Source organism: Panthera leo, chromosome A1 (assembly GCF_018350215.1).
Source record: "Panthera leo isolate Ple1 chromosome A1, P.leo_Ple1_pat1.1, whole genome shotgun sequence".
NCBI lineage: Eukaryota > Metazoa > Chordata > Mammalia > Carnivora > Felidae > Panthera > Panthera leo.
In genome coordinates, this window is record NC_056679.1 from 197809453 (window position 1) to 197816137 (window position 6685).

A 6685-nucleotide genomic window follows, 5' to 3' on the forward strand; every position below is an offset into this window, starting at 1 on the left:
GAGAAGCTATGGTTCTCACCAGCCTGGGGTTGCAGCTGGGTTTCTTGTAGGATCTGTTTCATAAATGGTAAAAAAAAGGCACTAATGCCTTGTCAGCATATTTATCCTTTTTTTTGTTTAACTTATAAGGTCTTTTTCCTGATGGAACTAAGTAATGCATTCGTTATTACTATTTCTATGTAATACTGTCCTGTAGGTCAGGTCTTGTCATTGACATTAACCAGGCACTAACAGATAGAATAAAGGAGGGCCAGAATTCGATTTGACTCTACCAATTTGAATTTTATTGATTCCCTATTAAGTGTCAGGCTTTATGCTAGGTCATAATGATGGCATGACATCCATTAAATTACTGCTCTCATAAATCTTAGAGTTTTATTAAAAGCAGGTGACAAGCAGGAATCCAAACAAGTAGAAAGTCAGTCAGCTAGGAGATGTGGCAGTTGGTGAGGAAAACCTGAGTCATGTGTGGAACTAATATCAGAAGAGAGAGAATCCGCCCAACCCGAGATAATTAGAAGAATAGAACACTTTCTTCTCTTGGCCTGAATAAAAACTGGGGACATCAAAGGCTCATGTCTAATAACATAATTGAGTCCTTACCAAAATGGTCTTTTTATTAAAATATATTTGATTCTTTTTTATTTCTGGCAGGATTGAAATAGTACGCATGTTTTTGAAGCCTGAAATAAAATAAACAATACTCTACTTAATAACGTGATATCTCTTAGGAAAAGATGAGAATTTTGCAGTTAGAAGTTTTTAAAACTTCCTTATACGTTTATATGTTTCTTCACATTATTTTTAATGCAGCCCATAGTACGAAATAAATTTCATATTATAACCAAAACACAAATACACATTCACAAAATTATAGTTATACTGTGTGCAGTGCACTATGGTATTTTCTATCATATTGTTTTCTTCGAGTTTATTCCATTAAGATGCAAGTTGTAACCCACTTTGATTTCACAACATATTTATGAATCAGATCCTTTAGTGTGAAGGATATTGGTTTAAACTGTGAGAATTAATAGAAGAATTGATACTTGATCTTGGTAGGTGTGTGTGTGTGTGTGTGTGTATGAGCCCACACATGTACACATGTGCTCATTCCTGGTAAATAGGCAACTCACATTGACTAGAATGTTGAAAGGATAAATTTCCCAGGAAGACCACATCAGCTCTGGACTTCCTCTAGTCTGTGGGATATTAATGGTGGGTGGAAATTCCGAGGGAAGAAAAAATAAACCAGAGGGAGGAAGAGCCAGGTTAAAAACAGTGGGCATAAATCTACCCTGGTGAAGGATCTTCTGGTTTTCTCTCTGAGGAAACTCATGTATATGCTATAGTTTTAACTTTAACCTTCTATGCTATATTTTCTTTTGAACAATAAATCACCCTTTTATAAAGAAAGGCATTTATCCATGTGCCTCCAAGTGTGATGGGTAGTATGGGGCTTAAAGAGACCATGCAATGAAGTCAAAGGATGGCCTCATCTGAATCAACTTGAATGGATAGTGGGGCAGCAGGGAAGTTGGAAAGGCATGCTCTGTGCTGGGTTTCTGGGCAGGGAGGATTGGTGAAGTGGGTGGGTATGGCAGCATAGGGATGGAAATGATAGGAAAGGACACACAATAATTTAAGAAAGCATTGAGGCAAAAATACAGACGTTTTCCTTCTCATTTTATGCTAGAGAAAAAATGACCTTTGAAAGTTAAAGGAACTGGGTTCCACAGTTTCATGGAAAAGGGGTTCCTGGTAATGTCAGCAAAGCATGGATTCTATCCCGAGGAAACATAGTAAGAAGGCAGCTATTAAATTGTATGTAATTTGGACCCTAAAGCAAATCAGAAACATGGCTATCACAATCAGGACCCATAACCAGAGCGGAAGAATCTGCAAATCTAATTTGGAATCATCTAAACTGCACCTAGCAGTTTTTCAAAATCCATAACTAGGATCAGTCTAAGCCTCTTTATGTTGAGTGGAACTAAACTAAATTAAGGAGGTTTAACATCTTAGCTAAGGGAAGGGAGCAGTTATTTGGATGAGCAGTCAGGATTGTGATGGTCAATTGAATAGGTTCAGACCTTGAAAATTCCAGACATTAAGCCAGAGTCAAGAGAGCCATAGGCCGATCTTATGATTTAGAAGTTACCAGCAACCCTGATGATAGATGGTGAGGAATGCTTTGGAGAACAGGATGAGTTTTATTTTGAAGATATTGTTTGAAATAACATGGGAACATCCAAGTGGATGGAGCTAATCACTCTAATGACTAGAGAGGGTTCTGGGGTGCTGAGAATGTTTGATGACTTGCTCAGGGTGATTTTTAAATGGGTATGTTGATACTGTGAAATTCCTCAACCTATTAACTTCTGATCTGTGCGATTTGCTATATGTATGTGAAACATCAATGCTATTTGACATTAAAAATCTTAGAAATACATTGAGATAATAAAGATTAGTCCAAAGAAACCTTAACAGTATGCCAAAGAATAGTTTACAGTGAGGTAAGTACGATTTATTCCAAGAATGAATACATAAAACCCATAAAAAGGGTATTACTATAATTTATTATATCAGTAGGTGAAAAGAGACTAATAACTAATTGATAAATGTTGAAAGTGAATTGAATACAATCTCTATCCATATTTGAATACTCTTTGTAATAGGAAAATTGTGAAAGATAAAAAAAAAAAAACTGTGAAAGATACCGTAAACGTTTGAAGTTGGTAAAACGGCCGGCGAGTGCATAAATCTGTAGAACTTATGAACTCTCCCAAATGAGAATTCATCATAAGGTTGTTTCCATAAATATTCATAACAGGACTTTTTGTGATACTGAAAAATGGAAATCAACTTACAGGGGGTTGTTCATATTTTGGTTTATCTATGAGTGAAAAAACAAGTAACTATTACAAATAACATTGTTATGTATGTATTAAAAACAATATTACGTATATCTAAAAGTTAAAGGTGACTTTGACGAGAGGGGGTCTCAGATTTGGTGGTAGCAATGGGAATGGATAACAGAGGTTTTGTCTAGGCCTCTCTGCCTTTAGATTTATCTCCTCCTCTTTTATAGTCACCAGGAAGAACTCACATGAGGGCCTGACTTCAACTCCTCCTTTGTAGACATTATCACATAGAATTCATGGAAACCCGGGTTCCCACACCAAATCACTTAAACTCCTAAGAAGCATAATCGCTGTAAAAAAAAAAAAAAAGACAAAAACCAGAATACAATAAACCAATAAAAAACATTTATTCCAAAAACCAAACACAGCTAAGAACAATTTAAATGAATATAGTTAGCTTTGATTTTTAATTTTATAATACATTTTATTATATAAAATTTTAGATAATAAAACTTTAGATAAGAATAGACTCTCTTTTTATTTTTTTTTAAATTTTTTAGGTTTCTTTCTTTCTTTTTTTTTAATATGAAATTTATTGTCAAAGTGGTTTCCATACAACACCCGGTGCTCATCCCAACAGGTGCCCTCCTCAATGCCCATCACCCACCCTTCCCTCCGTCCCATTCCCCATCAACCCTCAGTTTATTCTCAGTTTTTAAGATAGACTCTCTTTTTAAGCGCACAGGGAACACTCATAAAACTAGACTATCTTTTAGGTCATAAAGGAAGCCTCAATAAATTCCAAGGCATCACAGACCATGTATTCTGAAATACATATGGTAATATGAGTTATCCATATGCTTGCAAATTAACTAATTATATCCTCTGCGTTAAAAAGAGAATCTTGATGGGAATTGCACAATATTTAACACTTAAGGCAATGAAAATATTCACATTAGTGTAAGCAAATCGTTGTAAAAAATAATCCTAAAATATGCAATGACTCAACATACACAGTAGACATAGGTTCTCGTTCATATAAATAATCAAAAATGTTTCCAGAAGTAGTGTTCTCTTCCACACAATTATTCAGAGAGATAAAGTGGAGTCTCTTCAATCTTCAACAGGTGGCGTCTACAGTAATCATGAGAAACACACATGATTAATTATCAGAGACACAAAATTTAAACCACAATGATGTATCACTAAGACTCACTAGAGTGGCTAAAATCCAAGACTGATAAAACCAAAGCTCCGTGAGGATATGTGCAAACTGGAAAACTGTACATTACTCTTAATGAGTGCAAAGGGACTCAATTCAGTTGGAAAGACGTGTTAGCTACTCAGGCTGAAAAATACATCAGGGTGATGCAATCCCACAGCAAACCTGAGGCATATGTGCAGTAAAATACATGGATAGCAATGCTAGTCACAAGTTTATTCACAGTGGCCAAAAACTGCAAACAATCTAAATGTTCTTCACCGTAAAACAGATAGATACATGCGGTATACTCAGTTAGTAAATACAAAATAGCAGTAAAAGATGAGCCATCGATACATACAACAGCGTGACGAATCTTACAAATGCAATGATGAGTAAGTGAAACCAGAAATAGGCGAGGACATGGTGTATAATTCCTTTTATAGAAAGTACAAAACAGGTGGAGCCAATCTGTGATATTTGCTGCCAGGATAGTTGTTGCCTGGGGAGTTAGTGACCAGGAGGGGATAAGAGCAGGGAAGGCTTTAGGGATTATGGTAATGTTTTGGTTGTTGAATAGGTTTTTGATCACAAGAATATTGTAGAGGACACTGGCATACTTCACCCAGATTCCTTTTACCAATTAAATCTTTACTCCTCTCCCAGATTTTGTATACTTTGCTCATTATGACTTGGACGTACAACTTTCTTGACAGTACTACCCTTAGTGGCTACTAGTTCTGTTTTTTTCTAGATGTTCCCCAAACTGAAAGTGCTAAGAGTTTACATTACCTTTCAGCAACCTCTATCTACTGAGTGAGTGGTGCAGGAGTAGAGCAGCACAGATTCCTTGCTTTGCAGCAGAACAAACTGTGGCGTAACTTACACTCCCCATGGAACGAGGCTGTATCTGGAAATTCACATAAAATTGCACCTTTGCTCGACTTGTTTCTCCTCCTAATTCAACTCCTCCACTCCTTAACTAATCTCTTCCAGGAACATGTCCTCAATAAACCTTAGTACGTAAATCAACATATCAAGATCTTCCAGATAAGCCAGCCTAAGATAGGTGACATCCTTAATCATAGGGAGTAGATTATAAGGATGTGATTCTGGAGTTGGACATCTAGCCACCAAATTGCAATGACTACCTCATGACCTGGTAGTAAGTAGTGTTGATGTCCCATAGCATGCTGTCACAATGCATTTTTAAAAAAAGTGTTTATTTATTTATTTTGAGAGAGAGAGAGAGAGTGGGAGTGAGGGGAGGGGCAGAGAGAGAGAGAATCCCAAGCAGGCTCCCTGTTGTCAGTGTGGAGCCCGATGCAGGGCTCAATGCCATGAACCGTCATATCATGACCTGAGCCAAAATCAAGAGTCAGATGCCCAACTGACTGAGCCACCCAGGCCCCCCAACAGGGCAATTTTTAAGTTTCCTCTGAGCTGAGTGTGACCAGATATACATGGAAGGGGTCCTCTGGCTTATGCAATATCTCTGATATTTGGGAAATGTAGGAAAATGGAAATTATAATGACTCTGAAATTGGGTGGTGGTTGTTAAGACTCATTGAATACTTGAAGGGAGAAAATGTTAGGTTTAGGTTGATCAGTGACCAACTTGATGAAAATAGGGTCAGATGGCATCCACTGCCTCTTTAAAGAAAACTTCATCTCCTGCAACTGGAAGAAAGATGAAGATAATAACCAGGCATACAGCTTAATTGTAACAGAGAAGGCAATGTGACATGGTAGGGCCACAAGCACTTACTCATGGAATTGACTTGTGCCTTCAGGACCTGCTCAAATCTGATCTCGTATATACAGTCTGCATGTTTTAATGATGGGGAGTCCTCCACTCCATGTTGAAGGCATTAATATTACTTCATGGGATGTTAATTTGAAAAAAATATATGTTTTTAATTTTTGTTTTGTTTCTGCCCCACCCTCTCTCCTCCACTCACGGTTAGCCTAATGTCTCCCTATATATACAACTAGATGAAGAGCTTCATTGCTCAGAATGAAGTCATCATGTCAGTGATAAAGCACACAGAGATGAATTTTTGGTTTCATAAAATCACTTCCCAAATATTGTTTCTAAGGAACAAAAATTTAAGATTATATTTGTTAAAGCCACTACTTTATGGATTTAGCGGAGAGAAGTTTCAGGGAAGAATGATCGACTTCATGCTGGTGATAGTTCAGAAGAGTGACTATGGCTCTTCTCCGTCCCATCAACCATGAGGAGGGGTTAATATCAAGAGGAAATCTGCAGGGTGCCTGGGTGGCTCAGTTGGTTAAGTGGCCGACTATGGCTCAGGTCATGATCTCACAGTATATGAGTTCAAGTCCTGCATTGGGCCCTGTGCTGACAGCTCAAAGCCTGGAGCCTGCCTTGGATTCTGTCTCCCTCTCTCTTTGCCCCTTCCCTGCTTGCACTCTGTCTCTCTCTCTCAAAAATAAATAAATAAACATTAAAAAGATTTTTTAATTTTTTTTTAACATTTATCCATTTTTGAGAGACAGAGAGAGACAGAGCATGAGTGGGGGAGGGGCAGAGAGAGAGAGGGGGAGACAGAATCCGAAGCATGGTTCCAGGCTCTGAACTGTTAGCACAGATACC